Here is a 20775-nt window from a genome sequence, read left to right on the forward strand (position 1 = left end):
AAACTTGTGTCACTGTCCAAATATTTCTGGTCTGTATATATTGGTCTATTAAAGATGACATATTTCTAACCAGCTTTATGTTTTGAAGACTTGAATATTGCATATAAATGTATATAATATTGATGATAAACTGGCAACAATCAAACATTGTGTAAATCAAGATCTATCTAACCTTTCCATGGGTGGGTTCATATTGCGTTAATGTGACTGCGCTAACGGCCAGCGTTGCACAGTGAAATTAACGCCGTGCAACGCGTCCGTTAGCGCGACCATTAACAGCAATGGGGATGCGCATTACTAGCGCGTGCCATTTTCGGCACGCGCTAGCGATGTGCCGGTGTTTTGTGGCGTGCCGCGGACGCTGCTTGCAGCGCCGTTCCCCGCTCTCACAGATCGGAGATCTGCGAGAGCGGGGACGTTTAACGCGACCCCATAAAACAACATTGCATTAGCGCAATCTGCTAGCGCTAGGCGCTAAACGGATTGCTCTAACGCAATATGAACCAAGTTGTAAGCACAGCTTTTCTGTGTCTCCTAGTAAGTTTAATATTAAATCCAAGCTAGTGAAATTCAGCACAGTTTATAGCAGGGTAATCATAAAAGTTAAGTGTCTTAAACTGCTGAAATTAATAATTCCCTAACGCACCACATTATATATTAATATATATTGTGACAAAGTCACTGGCAAAGTACTAGAGGGGAGATATGTTTCACTGAGGATGTTTGTTTCAGTGATCTGAAACCTAGAAGTTTGCTTCAGCACACTGAGAGGTGTTAATTGGCCTTTTTTAAGGACTGTGCTTTTAGTGAACAGCTGAAGAACAGGTGGGAGGCTGTTCATCACATCTCCTCCCCAGGGCGGAGTTTAGAAGGTAAATAGACATCCTTCTGAGTCATTTGGTGTGTCTGGAGCCAGCAGATCCAAGTAAGGGTACCGTCACACACTGCCATTTCGATCGCTACGACGGTACGATTCGTGACGTTCCAGCGATATCGTTACGATATCGCTGTGTCTGACACGCAGCAGTGATCAGGGATCCTGCTGAGAATCGTACGTCGTAGCAGATCGTTTAGAACTTTCTTTTGTCGCTGGATCTCCCGCTGGCATCGCTAGATCGGTGTGTGTGACACCGATGTAGCGATCTAGCGATGCGATCTAGCGATGCGTTCGCTTGTAACCAGGGTAAACATTGGGTTACTAAGCGCAGGACCGCGCTTAGTAACCCGATGTTTACCCTGGTTACAAGCGTAAAACTAAAAAAAAACAAACAGCACATACTTACATTCTGGTGTCCGTCAGGTCCCTTGCCATCTGCTTCCCGCACTCAGTGACTGCCGGCCGTAAAGTGAAAGCAGAGCACAGCGGTGACGTGCTTTCACTTTCACTTTACGGCCGGCAGTCAGTGAGTGCGGGAAGCAGACGGCAAGGGACCTGACGGACACCAGAATGTAAGTATGTGCTGTTTGTTTTTTTTTACGCTGGTAACCAGGGTAAACATCGGGTTACTAAGCGCGGTCCTGCGCTTAGTAACCCGATGTTTACCCTGGTTACCCGGGTACCTCGGCATCGTTGGTCGCTGGAGAGCTGTCTGTGTGACAGCTCCCCAGCGACCACACTACGATTTACCTACGATCACGGCCAGGTCATATCGCTGGTCGTGATCGTAGGTAAATCGTATAGTGTGACGGTACCCTAAGTGTTTTTGTGTTAAACTGTGCTTAACCCGGGTATATCCAGAGCGGTGTTTTTGTGTTAAACTGTGCTTAACCCGGGTATATCTGGATAGGGTGGATTCTACGCAGCTGCAGAGACTTCATACCATTTTGTTTTGTTTACCTGTTTTGCCTGATGGGACATGTTTATTTTCATTTTGCACTGGTTTATGCTGCATGTACAGTAGGGAAAATAAGTATTTGATCCCTTGCTGATTTTGTAAGTTTGCCCACTTACAGACATGAACAGCCTATAATATTAACTCCTTCATGACCTTGGGATTTTTCGTTTTTCCGTGTTCGTTTTTCACTCCCCTCCTTCCCAGAGCCATAACTTTTTTATTTTTCCGTCAATTTGGCCATGTGAGTGCTTATTTTTTGCGAGACAAATTGTACTTTTGAACGACTTCATTGGTTTTAGCATGTCGTGTACTAGAAAACGGGAAAAAAATTCCAAGTGCGGTGAAATTGCAAAAAAACTGCAGTCCCACACTTGTTTTTTGTTTGGCTTTTTTGCTAGGTTCACTAAATGCTAAAACTGACCTGACATTATGATTCTCCAGGTCAGTACGAGTTCATAGACACCTAACATGACTAGGTTATTTTCTACCTAAGTGGTGAAAAAAAATTCCAATCTTTGCTAAAAAAAAAAAAAAAAATTGCGCCATTTTCCGATACTCGTAGCATCTCCATTTTTCATGATCTGGGGTCGGTTGAGGGCTTATTTTTTACGTGCCAAGATGACGTTTTTAATGATAGCATGTTGGTGCAGATACGTTCTTTTGATCGCCCGTTATTGCATTTTAATGCAATGTCGCGGCGACCAAAAAAACGTAATTCTGGCGTTTTGAATTTTTTTCTCGCTATGCTGTTTAGCGATCAGGTTAATGCTTTTTTTAATTGATGGATCAGGCGATTCTGAACGCGGCGATACCAAATATGTGTAGATTTGATTTTTTTTTTTATTGATTTATTTTGATTGGGGCGAAAGGGGGGTGATTTAAACTTTTATATTTTTTTTATTTTTTTCAAATTTTTTTTAACTTTTTTTTTTTTAACTTTTGCCATGCTTCAATAGCCTGGGAGGCTAGAAGCAGGCACAGCACGATCGGCTCTGCTACATAGCAGCGATCTGCTGTTCGCTGCTATGTAGCAGAAAATCAGGTGTGCTGTGAGCGCCGGCCACAGGGTGGCGCTCACAGCTGCCGGGGATCAGTAACCATATAGGTCTCAAGGACCTCTATGGTTACAATACTGAAGCATCGCCGACCTCCGATCATGTGAAGGGGGTCGGCGATGCCGTCATTTCCAGCCGCACAGCCGGATGCGGATGCGGTAGTTAAATGCCGCTGTCTGCGTTTGACAGCGGCATTTAACTAGTTAATAGGCGCGGGCAGATTGCGATTCTGCCCATGCCTATTACGGGCACATGTCAGCTGTTCAAAACAGCTGACATGTCCCGGCTTTGATGTGGGCTCACCGCCGGAGCCCGCATCAAAGCGGGGCTTCTGACCTCGGACGTACTATCCCGTCCGAGGTCAGAAAGGGGTTAAGGGTAAGTTAATTTTAACATTGAGAGATAGAATATCAAAAGTAAAATCCAGAAAATCACATTGTATAAATTGCATCAATTTATTTGCATTTTACATTGAGAAATAAGTATTTGATCCCTCTGGCAAACAATACTTAATACTTGGTGGCAAAACCCTTGTTGGCAAGCACAGCAGTCAGACATTTTTTGTAGTTGGTGATGAGGTTAGCGCACATGTCAGGAGGAATTTTGGTCCACTCCTCTTTGCAGATCATCTCTAAATCACTAAGATTTTGAAGCTATCACTTGGCATCTCAGAGCTTCAACTCCCTCCATAAGTTTTCTATGGGATTAAGGTCTGGAGACTGGCTAGGCCACGCCATGACCTTCTTTTTGAACCAGTCCTTTATTGCCTTGGCTGTATGTTTTGGGTCATTGTCTTGCTAGAAGACCCAGCCACGACCCATTTTTAATGTCCTGGCAGAGGAAAGGAGGTTGTCATTCAGGGTTTTACGGTACATGGCTCCATCCATTCTCCCATTGATGTGGTGAAGTAGTCCAGTGCCCTTAGCGAAAAAACATCTGCAAAACATAATGTTTCCACCTCAATGCTTGACAGTGGGGATGGTGTTTTTTGGGTCATAAGAAGCATTTCTCTTCCTCCAAACGAGTGTAGTTAATGCCAAAGACCTCAATTTTTGTCTCGCAAAAAATTTATCTCATCTCACCACAGCACCTTCTCCCAATCACTCACAGAATCATCCAGGTTTTCATTGAAAAACTTCAGACGGGACTGCACATGTGCCTTCTCGAACAGGGGGACCTTGTGGGCACTGCAGAATTTTAAACCTTTACGGTGTAAAGTGCGAGCAATGGTTTTCTTGGTGAGTGTGGTCCCAGTTGCCTTGAGATCATTAACTACTTCCCCCCATGAAGTTTTAGGCTGATCTCTTACCTTCCTAATGATCAAGGATACCCCATGAGAGAAGATTTTGCATGGTGCCCCAGATCGCTGTCAATTGACAGACATTTAGTATTTCTTCCATTTTCTTACTATTGCACCAACAGTTGTCCCCTTCTCACCCAGCGTCTTACTTATGGTTTTGTAGCCCATTCCAGCTTTGTGCAGGTCTATGATTTTGTCCCTCAAGTAAAGGAAGAACACGCCATACATGTACAATAAAGAAAACTTGGCACTCAACTTCTAGAATATTTTTGGATTTTTTTAATGCAGACAGAAAATAGACATTTCAGCCTCACTGGCCTTCATCAGTAACAGACTGCAGTATAGTGGTTAATCGGGTTCAGTGCGATAATAGGAGTGACACCATAGTCACTTTAAATGTGTCTGGTCATGCTCTAGGCACTGGGCTTGGAGCCTGTATAAGATAGTACCTGGGTGGGGGTACCAGCGTGCAGTCATCAGCGATGCAGTATCCACCGCTAGTCAGCTGATTAGGAGTTGATTAGGAGCGTCTAACTGATCTGTAGGAGCCAGAATTCTTAATAGTTGGTAGGGGATCAAATACTTATTTCTCACTGCAAAATGCAAATAAATTTATATAATTTATACAATGTGATTTTCTGGATTTTATTTTTGATATTCTATCTCTCAATGTTAAAATTAACTTACCCTTAAAATTATAGACTGTTCATGTCTTTGTCAGTGGGGAAACTTACAAAATCAGCAAGGGATCAAATACTTATTTCCCCCACTCTATATAATAAACCAGTGGAAGATTTAAAGAGACAGAGTGAGCCGATCTACCACAATATATACTGTATATAACCAGAAGTTTGCATACACTATATAAAAAGACACATATGCTTGTTTTTCTCAATATCTGATGTGAAATCAGAATAAACTTTTCCCATTTTAGGTCAGTTAGGATTACCATAATTATTAATATTTGCCAAATGCCAAAATAATGAGAGAGAGAATGTTTTAAGGCATTTTTATTACTTACTGCAAAGTGAAACATTTACATGCATTTCATTAGTATTTGGTACCATTGGCGTTAAACTGAATGACTAGGGTCAAACGTTTGAGATAGCCTTCCACCAGCTTCTCACAATAGTTGGTCGGAATTTGGGCCCATTGCTCCACACAAAACTGGTGTAACTGATTCAGGTTTGTAGGTTGCCTTTCTCGCACCTGTCTTTTCAGCTTTGCCAATAAATTTTCAACTAGGGGGCAGGTCACTGAAGGATCAGTAACCTGTCAGCAGTTTGCATTATGAATAGCTAAGCAGAGCACCACATGATGACCCCCAGGCCTGCCGCCCCGAAGCACGAGCATATCATTAACTTAAAACTGAAAATAAATATTAAACAACAACCACAAGATGGATTTCAACAATCAAGGTATCATTTTAATCAGTATAATGACGCTGACCTTACACTGTCTGTAGGTTACTGTGCCCAATGCTGCTGACAGATTTCCTTTAATTTAATTGCTGAAAAGGTATAAAAAAAATTAACACCCGAATTGCCATTTTTGGTTGGTGCACTTGAAAAATATGTCTTGGGTATCCCAAAATGGTCTAAAAAAAAACCTGTCAGCTCAAGGAGCAAAAAACAAGCCCTCAGCTTCATTGACAGAAAAAAAAATTAATCACTAAAAAATATATTTTTTTCATCACTAAACTATTAAAAAATAATGGTCAAATTTGGTATCACCATAATTGTACTGACCTGGAGAAACATGTATGGTCAATGAGGTCAACCAGGTTTTGTTGGCACACAATAAGCGCTGTAAAAACAAACCACCCAAAAATATTGGCAAAATTACAAAGATTTCCACTATATTCGATGGTAAAAATGTATGGTGTAATACAAAACTATTCCTCATTATGCTAAAAAAGCCCAACAAATAAAAAAGTTAACGCTCTTGAAACAAGGGGATGAAAAAAATTACAAGAACAAAAAATGAAAAATTCTTTGGTCATTAAGAGGTTTAGCAATACGGTACTTGATCCAAAAGTAGAACACTTCATGTGTACCTCTGTACAACAGCATTCATTGCTGCCTCCTGTCGAAAATGTATATATTCCTTCCTTCCTAAATCCAGATCCAATTATTTATAAAATATTCCTTCAAGTTGGAAGAAATTATCACCAGCCCACAGATAACTTTTAGATTGATGAGGGTCCTAATACTTCAAATGGGGCACTTTATCTTCTTCAGTATGGAGTGGCAGTGCATATACGGGACCACCCCTCCAGTCATTCTTTATGGGCTGCAGGAGCTATGTACTTGGCTTTCTCCAGTTCTCCTGTAGAGAATGGATGGAGTGACTCTCAGACATATGCACTGCCGCTCCATTCTAATGAGGACATAAATGCCCTGCTCAGGCGATCGTTGGGGAACCCAGTAGTTGGACCCAAATTTATCTAAATGTTATCTTCTATCCTACAATTGGAAACTTCTACTTAGCGGAAAAATCATTTAAGTTCTACTAAATTAAGCAAGTGTGTGTCTTGGAGTCAAATCTGCATTAAGATTGGTAAGTAATACATTTACAGATATCTATACGGGAAAAAGTCATATTTTACATTTCCTTATCAACTGCTACAATTAGAAGTCGGCTTCTAACACAGCCACTGGTTTAGAAGTATTAGGCTGCTGTCACACTAGCAGTATTTGGTCAGTATTTTACATCAGTATTTGTAAGCCAAAACCAGGAGTGGGTGATAAATGCAGAAGTGGTGCATATGTTTCTATTATACTTTCCCTCCAATTGTTCCACTCCTGGTTTTGGCTTACAAATACTGATGTAAAATACTGACCAAATACTGCTAGTGTGACGGCAGCTTAATACTGAAAATTCAGGAGGCGTACATGATAATAGTCTACACCACAAAGCAATTTACAAATTGAAATCACAAAGTATGAAAATGCTGCATGACAGAAGGTCTCCGGTGTTCAGATATTTCTGATACAATTGAATCTGCATGTAGCTACTTTGACACTAGTACAACACTCCATGATACTTCTAGAAATCCAAATCAGTGAGATTATTATCTGCATTTTATTGCCATCATAGACTATCACTTAATATTGCAGAAGACCAGAGGCTTGCCCACACGTGGCACATGTTGACCCACACATGGCACTGGCTTATAATACAATGGATACACCAATATCTGTACAGAGAAGTGCAAAAACTTACTTGCGAAAAGTTCAGCAGAACAGCAGCAGGCGGTCTGCACATGCCAGACACGGTCCTCAGTTTATACATCAATAATAACTACCAAAGGTTAAGTTATAAAAATGGGCAAAGGTTGCTCCGGTCACATGTCACAATGTATTATTTACACAGTGTAAAATACAGAGGACTGTATTACCATGTAATACATTCATTATTATCCCCAGCAAACTGCCAATAATTAACAACTGTGGAGACACGAAGGTCAGTGGATGGTCTCGTCTGCTGGCTTGGTTGTCTTTAGAAAGACCACATGGACCAGGGCTCATCCCACTGAACGCCCGCTGTTATGACCTGGTGGTTAGGAGCACCCGGAATGACCTGATAGTTAAACCTAATACAGGACGAGCTCTGGGATGTGGGAACTCTGCTGACCGCAAGCCCTAATCCTATCACACACACTAGAAATAGCCGTGGAGCGCTCCTGACCAGACCTAGATGCCTCGTCACAGCCTAAGAGCTATCTAGCCCTAGAGATGGAAAATTAAGCCTACCTTGCCTCAGAGAAATTCCCCAAAGGTAAAGGAAGCCCCCACATATATTGACTGTGAGTAAAGATGAAAGTCACAAACGCAGAAATGAAACAGGTTTCAGCAAAGGGAGGCCAGACTTACTAAATAGACAGAGGATAGGAAAGGTAACTTTGCGATCAGCACAAAAACATACAAAAGACCACGCAGAGTGTGCAAAAAAGACCTCCGCACCGACTCACGGTGCGGAGGGGCCACTCTGCATCCCAGAGCTTCCAGCTAGCAAGACAAAATCATGATAACCAGCTGGACAAGAAAACAGTGAACAAATAATGACTATCAGGAACTTAGCTTCTGCAGGAGAAGGCAGGTCACCAGAGAGATCCAGGAGCGAACTGAACAAATGCAAAAACATTGACAGCTGGCATGGAGTAACGATCTGAGAGGAGTTAAATAGAGCAGCCAACCAAAGGATAAACCACGTCACCTGTGTAAGGAACCTCAGAAGCAGCAGCTTCACTCATAGCCACCAGAGGGAGCCCATAGACAGAACTCGCCGAAGTACCATTCACGACCACAGGAGGGAGTTCGACAACAGAATTCACAACAGCCCGCCCTCCTTTCCCATGGGCACAACACTACTCAGACAACGCAGGATGAGGGTAAAACAGTGTGCCAATACTTTATTGAACCACCAACAGAGAATAACATATAGAAAAGTCCCAGCAAGTACATTAGATGGTGCAAATTGCAGAGTCTCATCCTTCCGCTGGCTTGCCAGGATTAGAGGTGCTGTGACTTCAGGGCTTTCAGGGCCAACTATCCCCACCAATGGCACCCCGCTTTTGGCGGGCACCCACAGGGCGGAGGTAACGACAAGCTTAGGAAGCTGACAGTTCATTGAGGTATGTGGCCAGTTGACCTGATTGTTCCACCTTGGCTTCTCCAAACATCTCCAAGGGGCTAGGTGACCGGAGGGTCACAACCTGGCTTTTCTGAATGTCTACATGGAGCCAGGTGACCGGAGGGTCCCAACGTGGCTTCTCTGAATGTCTCCATGGGTTCAGTGATGGCCAATGGAGCAGATCTGTATTCTTCCAGCTAGTACCCTTAAGCTGGCATCCTGTAGAATGTCAAATCTGTATTACTCTTGATGGAGCCATGGTGCCTTGACTGTTGTTCTGTAAAGTCTCTCTGCAAAAGGATATAGGTCCCTTTTTATACCCACATCTGTAACTCAGGCCATCATCCACAGGTCAGGGGGAAGGTGGGTTCAGGTCACCTTGCATTGTTTGAATATTTAATCATTCTGCATAATTTGTCCTTCACTGTTTTGAAGGTTAGCAAGTTACACGGACTTATACAATGAGTAATCAACATATTAGCAAACATCGACTGTTCAATGACCCTGACTCCCTATCCTCAAAATACAGCAATACAATAAACTGTAGGAGTTAATATAATAAACAGCAGCCATTCGACAATTCACAAACATCAATTCAAGAGTCAACGTTCAGACTCATATAGTCTATAGGTACCGTCACACTCAGCAACTTTCCAACGATCACGACCAGCGATCACACATGCCGATTCAGCGATGTCAGCGGGTGACCCAGCGACGAAATAAAGTTCTGGCCTTCTAGCTCCGACCAGCGATGTCACAGCAGGATCCTGATCGCTGCTGCGTGTCAAACACAACGATATCGCTATCCAGGACGCTGCAACATCACGGATCGCTATCGTTATCGTTGTAATGTTGTTCAGTGTGAAGGTACCTTATGTCTCCTGGCCTACTGAAAATATACATCTGACATAATTAAGATTAAATGCTGTGTTGTCCTTACGAGTAATAGATAAGGCTCTATTCACATTGCACTTAAACTTTCCATCCATCATTCAGGAGTATTTCCCTATGAATGATTGATGGAAAACCTAGACGTATCTCACTGTATACATATATTAAGATACATTGCCAATGTGTTCTTATGTTTAACTCATTCACGACTGGGTTATTTTCTGTTTTAGATTTTTCCTTTTCTTCCTCCAAGAACCATTACTTTGTCGACATAGCCATATGAGGACATGTTTTTTTATGGGAATAGTTGTATTTTTCAGTTGCACCATTTATTTTATGTGATGCACTGGAAAGTAAACATGACCTGGCAGTATGATTCTTCAGGTCAGTACGATTCAAAAGATTTTTATTTACAGGGTGAAAAATAATTTGGAATTTTGTAAAAGAAAAATATTTTTGCTGGTGTTGCCATTTTCCAAGGCCGGTAATGTTTTACATTTTTAGTAGATGGGGCTGAATGAGGGCTGAGCTGATTTTTTTTTTATAACAGTTTAGGGTACATACCATGTTTTGATAACCCCTCCTATTTATTTTTTTGCAGTTTTGCGGTTACAGAAAAAACTTAATTCTTGTGTTTTGAATGTTTATCTCATTATGCTATTTACTGATCGGGTTATGTTTTCATAGATCGGACTTTTACCAACATAACAATACCACACGTGTATTTTTTTTATTTCTCTATTTTCAATAAACAAATCGGTGGTGATTTGAACTTTTATATTTATCTTTTTTTAGATTTTTTTTTACTTTTCACTGTATCTGTTAGTCTCTTTAGGAGAAATAACCCTGTGATCATCCAATCACTTGTGCTATGCACAACAATACCACAGCACTGCTATATATAGCAAAAAATAAGGTTTCCTATGAACACCAGCTGGAAGCTGGTGTTCACAGAACTGTCATGACAGATACAAGGTCTTTAGCAGACCACTGTCTGTCATGTCAACTCATCTGTGACCTGCTATTGCGTCACCAGGAGACCAATAGATGTATGGAATGATGCCCGCCCCGAGCCAGTGCAGCGCCCCAGGGTCCTGGTCGTTGCAGTAATATCATTCTCCTCTAGGGGGGAGTGATGTTACGTTTGAAGGCAATAAAGGAGATCACTTTACCAGGTATCACAAACCAGTCCACCAGGGGAACTATGCTCCTATTTATTAGGGCACTCCTCACAATTAGGTAAAACTGGTGGTCTGGATAGGAAGTTAGTCAGAAGCTGACTGGGCTTCACCCAGGCAGTCCCTGTCAGGCAGACAGAGGGAAAGGAGGAACACCTAGCAGTTGCCGACAGGGTGGTCCATGACAGGGGTGGGATCCTGTCAGAGGCCTAGACAGAAGGTCACGGAGCTGCGCCTGCCTACCGATGCGGCAGCATCCTAAGAAAGGGACACGAACAGCGAATTGTATTGTAGAGGGTGAGAAACGAAGTCATAGCAAAAGGAGAGGAAACCAGAAGGAGTTCTGCCCTACGCACGCTGCCTCCTTCTGAGGCGCAGGATCCGGTAGCCAGAACACCGAGGGAGCAATCGTCTCCATGCCTTGCTCCAGAGACTGGCAGGACAGCTAATTCCACATTACTGATCCGACCTATACCCAGGAGGCACGGTGGTAACTTGTGGGGGCCGGGGCATGCTAGAGTCCATTTAAAAAGCCCCAGGCCACCAGTCATATGGGTTTGTTCCTATCCATCTAGGGGACAGAGAGAGACATAACATCTAGAACACCAACATCTGTTGTGAGGACCTTACCGAGAAGCTCAGCAGGAAGGTACTATAACACTCAGGTGCTAGAGGCTACTGATTTACACTTGGATAAGGGGACTCTGGATTTGCCTTCAAACCGGCCGGACTCTGCCTGCCCTGTGATCTGGTGCTCTGGACTGTGGATGCTGAAGCCTTCAGTAAAAGGTAAAGAGACTGCAAACTTGTGTCCTCGTTCTTCACTGCACCTTACACCATCCACCATCTACACTCTGGGAAGCCCTGGGGAGATACTTCACCTGTGGGAAGGTATACCATCTAGCTGCCATAACATCACCCCAGTGGACCCCTAAGCAGCGTCGGTCACCCTGACCGAATACCACAGGTGGCGTCACGAACATTTCCCCTTTAAGACCTTTCGCTTTTACAATGGACCTCCCGAGGGCCACGGACCGGGTCAGCCACCGTGACATCCCCTTTGAGAACCGAAGGGTCCAGATCCGAGTACCCCTAGCCCTTGGGGGCGCTCCACCAGCATGCTGAAAATGCTGTTGTCAGAGATTGAAAGTGGCATTTAACAAGTTAAGGCTACGTTCACATTTGCGTTGTGCAGTGCTGCGTCGGCGACGCAACGCACAACGCAAACAAGAACGCATGCAAAACGCATAGTTTTGTGACGCATGCGTCCTTTTTTGGCCGGATTTTGGACGCAAAAAAAATGTAACTTGCTGCATCCTCTGCGCCCTGACGCATGCGCCAAAAAAGACGCATGCATCACAAAACGCATGAAAACGCATGTCCATGCGCCCCCATGTTAAATATAGGGGCGCATGGCGCATGCGTTGCCGCGGCTGCGCCCGACACAGCCCGGCAGAACGCTAATGTGAATGTAGCCTAACAGCTCCACCCGTGGCTGTTAGAAGCAGTTGATGGCTGAATATCGCAGCCAACATCTGAGGGGGAAGGATGCAGTCTCAATTCTCAGTTCAAAGTCAGGGAGCCAGCATATGACCTAACTACAGGGGGGGGGGAATAAGTATTTGATACACTTCCGATTTTGCAAGTTTTCCCACCTACAAAGAATGGAGAGGTTTGTAATTTTTATCGTAGGTACACTTCAACTGTGAAAGACAAAATTTAAAAAAATTCTAGAAAATCACATTATATAATTTTTACATAATTAATTTGCATTATATTGCATGAAATAAGTATTTGATACGATAGAAAAACTGAATTTAATATTTGGTACAGAAACCTTTGTTTGCAATTATAGAGGTCAGACGTTTCCTGTAGTTCTTGACCAAGTTTGCACACACTGCAGCAGGTATATTGAACCATTCCTCCATACAGATCTTCTCCAGATCTTTTAGGTTTCGGGGCTGTCGCTGGGCAACATTGAGTTTCAGCTCCCTCCTGGGTTAAGGTCTGGAGACTGACTAGGCCACTTCGGGAACTTGAAATGCTTCTTATTGAGCCACACCTTAGTTTACCTTGCTGTGTGTTTTGGGTCATTGTCATGCTGGAAGACCCAGCCAAAACCCATACTCAATGCTCTGAGGGAAGGAGCTTGTTATCCAAAATCTCGTGATACAAAACCCCATCCGTCTTCCGTTCAATAAAGTGCAGTCGTCCTGTCCCTTTTGCAGAAAGGCACCCCCAAAGTATGATGTTTCCCCCACCATGCTTCACGGTTGGGATGGTGTTCTTGGGGTTGTACTCATCCTTCTTCCTCCAAACATGGCAAGTGGAGTTGATACCAACAAGTTCTATTTTAGTCTCATCTGACCACATGGCCTTCTCCCATGCCTCCTCTGGATCATCCAGATGGTCATTGGAGAACTTCAAAAGGGCCTGCACATGTGCTGGTGTGAGCAGGGAGACCATGTGTGCACCAAAAGAATTTTAACCCATGATGGCATAGTGTATTACTAACTGTAAAGTTTGAGACTCTGGTCCCAGCTCTCTTCAGGTCATTGACTAGGTCCTCCTGTGTAGTTCTGGGCTGATTCCTGACCTTTCTCAGAATCATCCTTACTCCAAGAGGCAATTCTTGCATGGAGCCCCAGACCGAGGAAGATTCACAGTCATCTTGTATTTCTTTCATTTCTAACAATTGTTCCAACAGTTGTTGCTTTCTCACCAAGCTGCTTGCCTATTGTCCATGTAGCCCATCCTAGCCTTGTGCAGGACTAGAATTTTGTCCTTGGTGTAAGTAGACAGCTCTTTGGCCTTGGCCATGGTGGAAATGTTGGAGTGTGACTGACTGAGTGTGTGGGCGAGTGTCTTTAATACAGGTAACGAGTTCAAACAGATGCAATTAATACAGGTAATGAGTGCAGAGTAGAAGGGCTTTTTAAAAGAAACTAACAGGTCTGTGAGAGTCAGAATTCTTGGTGGTTGATAGGTGATCAAATACTTATTTCACACAATAAAATGCAATGTAATTATTTCAAAATCATACAGTGTGATTTTCTTTTTTTTATTTTTAAATTGTGTCTTTCACAGTTGAAGTGTGTCTACGATAAAAATTACAGGCAATATCGACAATGTATCAAATACTTATTTTCCCAACTGCATTCGTCATATTTTGGTAAGGGGTTAAAGAAGAAAATCATATTGTGAGTTAGAGCTTGTACCCATCACTATTTAATAAAAATTAGTCCAATATTCTTCCTGAAAAGTCAGACGAGTGTCATGCGAGTGTCATGCTATTTTCAAGCGAGTAAAATGTGATTTTTATCACCAAGCATCCGAATGACATCTAAATGACATGCGAATGCAATGCACTTTTAACATGAGCTTTAACATAGAGTAATTCTCCATTCTCCAGTAATTTAAACATGAATATTTCCTTTGAAAACATTCTTCACTACATACAAATATATACAGTTGTGTGAAAAACTGTTTTCCCCTTCCTGATTTCCTATTCTTTTGCAAGTTTGTAACACTAAAATGTTTCAGATCACCAAACAAATTTAAATATTAGACAAAAATAACACAAGTAGGCACAAAATGTAGTTTTTAAAGGAAGGTCTTTATTATTAAGGGAAAAAGAAATCCAAACCTACAGGGTCCTGTGTGAAAAATTGATTCCCCCCACTTAAAACATAAATTAATTGTGATTTATCGCATATATGGGAAGCTGTTACACCGCCTAATACTTACCTGTCCGGCCGGCGCGCTCCCGATGCTCCTTCTTGCTCTCCTTCCTCTGGCTTCTCAGGCACTCGTCCTTTCTGCGGTCCATGTATGCGCAGACGCACTCCTTTCGCCGCTATGGTTTCTGGGAGGTCGTGACCCAGTGGCTCTGCCCCCAATATGGCGGCGCCCGTTGGGTACTTCTTCCCAGCATCTGTCCAGGTAAGACGCCTTTGCGTCTATTGCGTTCGCTGGCTCCTTGCTGGCGTCTCTTTAGGTTCATTGGCTCTAGTCTCTTCTCCTCTCGCTTTGACTCAGTCTTGACTTGTCTCTGTTTGCCGTCCCTGTCAGTCCTGTGTTCCTGCCATCCCTGCCAGTCCTGTGTTCCTGCCGTGCCTACCAGTCCTGTGTTCCTGCCATCTCTGCCAGTCCTGTTCCTGCCGTACCTGCCATTCCTGCGTTCCTGCCGTCCTTGCCAGTCATGTGTTCCTGCCGTACCTACCAGTCCTGTGTTCTTGCCGTTCCTGCCTGTCCTGTGTTTCCAGCTGTCCCTGCCAATCCTGCGTGCCTGTCTGTCCTGTGTTCCTGCCGTATCTACCAGTCCAGTGTTCCTGTCGTTCCCTGTCAAACGTGTCTTTTCACCTTACCGGTCAGTACTCTATCCTTGCAGTCTCTGCTCGTCCTGTGTCTCCGCTGTTCGGGTCACCTCGGTGGCTCCGTCTCTCTCCCGTCTGCTGTCCTTCTTTGGTTCAGCCCACAGTTGTCCCTTTGGCTCCGGCAGTTGCGGCTTTACCCTCCTTGGGCCTGTCCCAAACACTCCCTGTACAGGGGGTGGCGCTATCTGGTCCGCTCATCCTCGGGGGCTCTGAAGCCACGACCCATGGGGTCCACTACTCGAGTTGTTATAGTACACAAAGGCCATGGATCCCGCTGGAGCTGCGGCTGCTCAGAAAGAACTTGTTTTCCTGCGGGAGAATCAAACTCGGATGATGTCCTTTATGAAATCTATGGACTCCTGTCTCTCAGCTCTCCAGTCCTCTGATCCGAGGAAAGCCTCCCAGCTGGCCAGTTTGCAACAAGAACTGGCACAGCAGCGTGATGCCCAGTCCCATGTTCTGGGTTATATGGCATCTGTCGATAGCCGACTTCTTTCTCTTCAGTCAGCCGCATCCATTCCTTCACCAGCTCTTGCTCCTCATCCCTCTCCCCATTTGGCCAAACCTCCTCACTTTAATGGAGATCCCAAATTATGTCGGAGATTTCTTAATCAGTTCCATCTTCATGTCGAGCTCCTTCCTCTGCAACATTCTACGTATCGGGCCAAGGTGGCTTTTATTGTTTTGCACTTGGAGGGTGATGCTCTAGCATGGGTTAATCCTCTTTGGGAGCGAGTTGATCCTGTGGTCCTTCAGCTCACTTCATTTTTGGAGACGTTTCGTCGAGTATTCGATGAACCGGGTTGCTTGGCCTCAACCACTGCTTTGTTTAATTTACTTCAGGGGTCTTTAACTGTTGGGCAATACGCAATCCAGTTTCGGACCTTATCTTCCAACTTGGGTTGGAATAATGAGGCGTTAGTGGGGGCATTCTGGTGGGGGCTATCTAGCCGCATCAAGGATGAACTAGCTGGCCGAGATACTCCAACTAATTTGGAGTCTCAGCTTCGGTTTCTGCTCCTGAGCCGATGCAAGTGGATCTTCTAAAACTCTCCGAACGTCGTAAGGAGAGATGTGCCCAGGGTCTCTGTTTTTACTGTGGAAGCTCCTCTCATCTTCTCCGAGCCTGCCCAGATCATCCGGAAAACTCCTCCACCTAGGTCAGGTAAGAGAGGCCTCCTTAGGTGTGTGTGAAACCTCTCAACCCCTCACTCTCCCTGTTTTGTTGCATATTCATGATAAACATTTTTCTCTTGAGGCTTATGTGGACTCGGGTGCAGCGGGAAATTTTATTAGGTTAGAGGAGGTTATTAAGTTTTCTATTCCTGTTAGTTCTTTAGAGAATCCTCTTTTTCTCGCTTCCGTAGACGGAAAACCTCTGCAAGAGACTGTAACTCAAGTTATGCAGTTAGTAGAGCGTCAGGTAGGGGCTGTTCATAGGGAGAGAATTTTGTTTTTTGTTTTAGCCAACATCTCTCATCCTATTCTTCTCGGTCTTCCGTGGTTGCGGGTCCACAAACCCTTCTTAGATGGGCACAGGGGCAACATTCTTCATTGGGGAGATTCCTGTTGGATTCATTGTCTGCTGCTGGTACGTCCTGTGGGTGTCCCCTGTTCCTCCCCCATTCCTTCCGGGTTGCCCGTTTATTCTTCCTTCGCTGATGTTTTTGACAAAAAGGAGGCGGAGACTCTTCCGCCACATCGACTCTACGACTGTCCTATAGACCTAGTTGCTGGTACTACTTCTCCTAGAGGAAGAATCTATCGTCTCTCTCCTGCAGAGACTCAAGCTATGTCAGACTATGTTCAGGAGAACCTCGCCAGAGGCTTAATTCGAAAATCTTTGTCTCCAGCTGGGGCAGGTTTCTTTTTTGTGAAGAAGGATGATACTCTCCATCCTTGTATTGACTACAGAGGGTTAAACAACATTACTGTAAAAAATAAATACCCATTGCCTCTTATTTCAAAACTCTTTGACCGCCTGAGGAGAGCACGAATTTTTACCAAACTTGATCTTCGGGGAACCTACATTCAACACTCGTGATGGTCACTATGAGTATTTGGTTATGCCATTTGGACTTTGTAATGCTCCCGCTGTGTTCCAAAAGTTCATCAATGATATCTTTCGTGATTGCCTCTATACTAGTGTCGAGGTCTACTTGGATGACAGCCTCGTCTTCTCTCCAGATTTATCTTCTCATCGACGAGACGTTCGCCAAGTCTTACTACGTTTAAGGAAGAATCATCTCTTTGCGACGATTGAGAAATGTGTCTTTGAACAGTCTTCCATACCCTTCCTGGGTTATATTGTCTCTAAGGATGGCCTGAAGATGGATCCTGAGAAGGTGTCTGCCATTCTAAATTGGCCACGTCCTTCGGGAGTAAAGGCTATAAAGCGATTTCTTGGCTTTGCTAATTACTATAGACAATTTATCCCTCATTGCTTCTCCTTGACTAAACCAATTTCTGCTCTGGTCCGCAAGGGAGTCGACCCTAATCTCTGGCCTCCGGAGGCCGAAGCTGCCTTCAAAACCCTCAAGCAAGAATTTGCTTTAGCACCGGTGCTCCATCGACCGGATACCAATAGACAATTTATTCTTGAAGTGGATGCTTCCTCTATTGGAGCTGGAGCAGTACTTTTACAGAGGTCTAACTCGGGTCGATTGGTCTCCTGTTGGTTTTTCTCTAAGGCATTTTCTCCTCCTGAGCGTAATTATTCCATTGGTGACAAGGAATTAATGGCCATAAAATTGGCCTTGGAGGAGTGGTGGTACCTCCTTGAAGGGCTGTACATCCTTTTATTATTTTTACGGATCACAAAAATCTGGCCTATGTCCAGTCCGCCCAAAGGCTGAACCCACGACAAGCCAGATGGTCCTTGTTTTTTGGACGTTTTGACTTCGAGCTACATTTCCGACCTGGAAATAAGAACATCAAAGCTGATGCTCTATCAAGATCATTTCAACCTTTGGATGAAGAGGAGAGACCAGCACATATTCTTGATCCTGCTAAGATCGTTTCTTTAGCTCCCCTAGATGTGATCACTCCTCCTCCGGGAAAAACCTTTGTGTCAAATCATGACAAGATGAAAGTTTTACGTTGGGGTCATTCTTCCTGGTTCGTCGGATACGTTGGGGGCAAGAAGACTCTCTCCCTGATTTCTCACCATTATTGGTGGCCTTCGCTTCGCCAAGATGTCCTGGATTTCGTTGCTTCCTGTTCTTCGTGTGCTAGGAACAAAGTTCCTCGACAGCTTCCTTCAGGATCACTGCATCCACTTCCTGTGCCTTCTGTTCCCTGGAGTCATATTGCGATGGACTTCGTCACCGATTTACCGAAGTCTTCTAATTGCACTGTAATTTTGGTGGTGGTGGATAGATTTTCCAAAATAGCTCACTTCATCTCTTTACCTGGTTTACCTTCTGCTCCTGATCTAGCGAAGATCTTTTTATATCAAGTATTTCGACTTCATGGATTCCCTCAGCATATCGTTTCCGACCGAGGAGTTCAGTTTACCTCTCGTTTTTGGAGAGCTCTTTGTGGACTTATGAAGGTATCCTTGGATTTTTCTTCTGCATACCATCCCCAGTCCAACGGTCAAGTGGAGCGGGTAAACCAAATTCTCACATCTTATCTCCGCCATTTTACCAATGCTCATCATGATGACTGGGTGTCTCTTCTTCCCTGGGCAGAATTCGCCTATAATAATCACACTAGTGTTATGGACCTGGTGGTTAAGAGCACCCGGAACGACCTGATGGTTAAACTCACACAGGACAAGCTCTGGGAAGTGGGAACTCTGCTCACCGCAACCCCTAATCCTGTCACACAACTAGAAATAGCCGTGGAGCGTACCTAACACGACCTAGACGCCTCTTCACAGCCTAAGAGCTAACTAGCCCTAGAGATAGAAAATAAAGCCTACCTTGCCTCAGAGAAATTCCCCAAAGGAAAAGGCAGCCCCCCACATATATTGACTGTGAGTTAAGATGAAAGTCACAAACACAGAGATGAAACAGGTTTCAGCAAAGGGAGGCCAGACTTACTAAACAGACTGAGGATAGAAAAGGTATCTTTGCGGTCAGCACAAAAAACTACAAAAAAACACGCAGAGTGTGCAAAAAGACCTCCGCACCGACTCACGGTGCGGAGGTGCCACTCTGCATCCCAGAGCTTCCAGCTAGCAAGACAAAATCATGATAGCCAACTGGACAAGGAGACAATGAACAAATAATTAGCTAGCAGGGACATAGCTTCTGCTGGAGTAGACAGGTCACCAGAAAGATCCAAGAGCGAACTGAACCAGTACAAGAACATTGACAGCTGGCATGGAGTAACGATCTGAGTGGAGTTAAATAGAACAGCCAGCCAAAGAATAAACTACGTCACCTGTGGAAGGAACCTCAGAAGCAGCAGCTCCACTCACAGCCACCAGAGGGAGTTCATGGACAGAACTCGCCGAAATACCATTCATGACCACAGGAGGGAGTTCGAAAACAGAATTCACAACACACTAGTGAATCTTCGCCTAAATCTCCTTTTTTTATTGTTTTTGGGCAACATTCCGGCATTCCTCTCCCTGTTCTCCCCACCTTGGGTGTACCGGCGGCAGATTCCTTGTCCTTGGAATTTTCCAAGATTTGGCAGGAGGCTAAGGAGGCGCTTGAGAGGGCTAGTAGCAGAATGAAAAGGTATGCTGACAAGAGGCATTTAGATGGTTAGGTCCACGTTACATCGGTCCCTTTGAGATTTCTAGCCAAATTAATGATGTAGCTTACAAGTTGAAGTTACCCGCCTCGTTACGCATTCCTAACACTTTTCATGTATCGCTCCTCAAACCCGCAATTTTTAATCATTTTCATTCTGCCCCGTCGCGTTCTCATCTACCCATTTCTTCCGATGTCTCTTTTGAAGTTAAGGATATTCTCGCTAAGAAAACTGTTAAAGGTAGGACTTTTTATTTAATTGATTGGAAGGGGTTTGGTCCCGAAGAAAGATCTTGGGAACTCCTAGAGAATATCAATGCTCCTGTAATCTTGAAAAGGTTCCTTTCCAGTTTTAAAGAGAGGGGGGTAAGAGAGGGGGTACTGTTATGCCACCTAATACTTACCTGTCCGGCCATCGATAAGAGGAGGAGGTTCACAGGGCTCTGGTTCTGTGGCCACAGACTACACATGGACTGTGATTGGGTCACCATACCCGGCCCAACCACTGGGTCTCTTGACCTGTGCTAACTACCTCATGGACATATATGAGTGAGCTCAGATCAACAGGCCAAACGGTCTGCCTGGTGTTGTGATCCAAGAACAGTCCGTTGTTCACAGATGTGTGAAACTGGAATGATGCAATTCTTAAATCCAAGGCAAAGGGTGAAATAAACTGAGAAATAGAAGAATCTTTTCTATACATTTTCCTTCCCTTTAATGATTTACCCTTCTAAGTGTCTGTAACTTGCTTGTTGACTGTTTTAGAGATAGATTGTAAAAACAGAGTTGGATGGTCATA

General features: G+C 44.1%; 1 protein-coding gene across 2 annotated transcripts in view; it reads right to left on the minus strand.

Annotated features, from left to right (window-relative positions):
* Positions 1-7482, minus strand: part of DAO (D-amino acid oxidase) — a 102180-nt gene extending 94698 nt beyond the window's left edge. Inside the window, exons 1-2 of one of the 2 annotated variants that reach the window (XM_069759728.1) lie at positions 7416-7447; positions 5939-5996 (exon numbers count right to left, since the gene is read on the minus strand). The gene's annotated coding sequence lies outside the window, so the exon portion shown is untranslated. Of the gene's footprint in view, positions 1-5938; positions 5997-7415 lie in introns of both variants that reach the window. The other variant, XM_069759709.1, reaches the window with a different exon arrangement.
* Between the last annotated feature and the right edge of the window lie 13293 nt (positions 7483-20775).

This window comes from Ranitomeya imitator, chromosome 1 (assembly GCF_032444005.1).
Source record: "Ranitomeya imitator isolate aRanImi1 chromosome 1, aRanImi1.pri, whole genome shotgun sequence".
In the NCBI taxonomy this organism is placed as follows: Eukaryota; Metazoa; Chordata; class Amphibia; order Anura; family Dendrobatidae; genus Ranitomeya; species Ranitomeya imitator.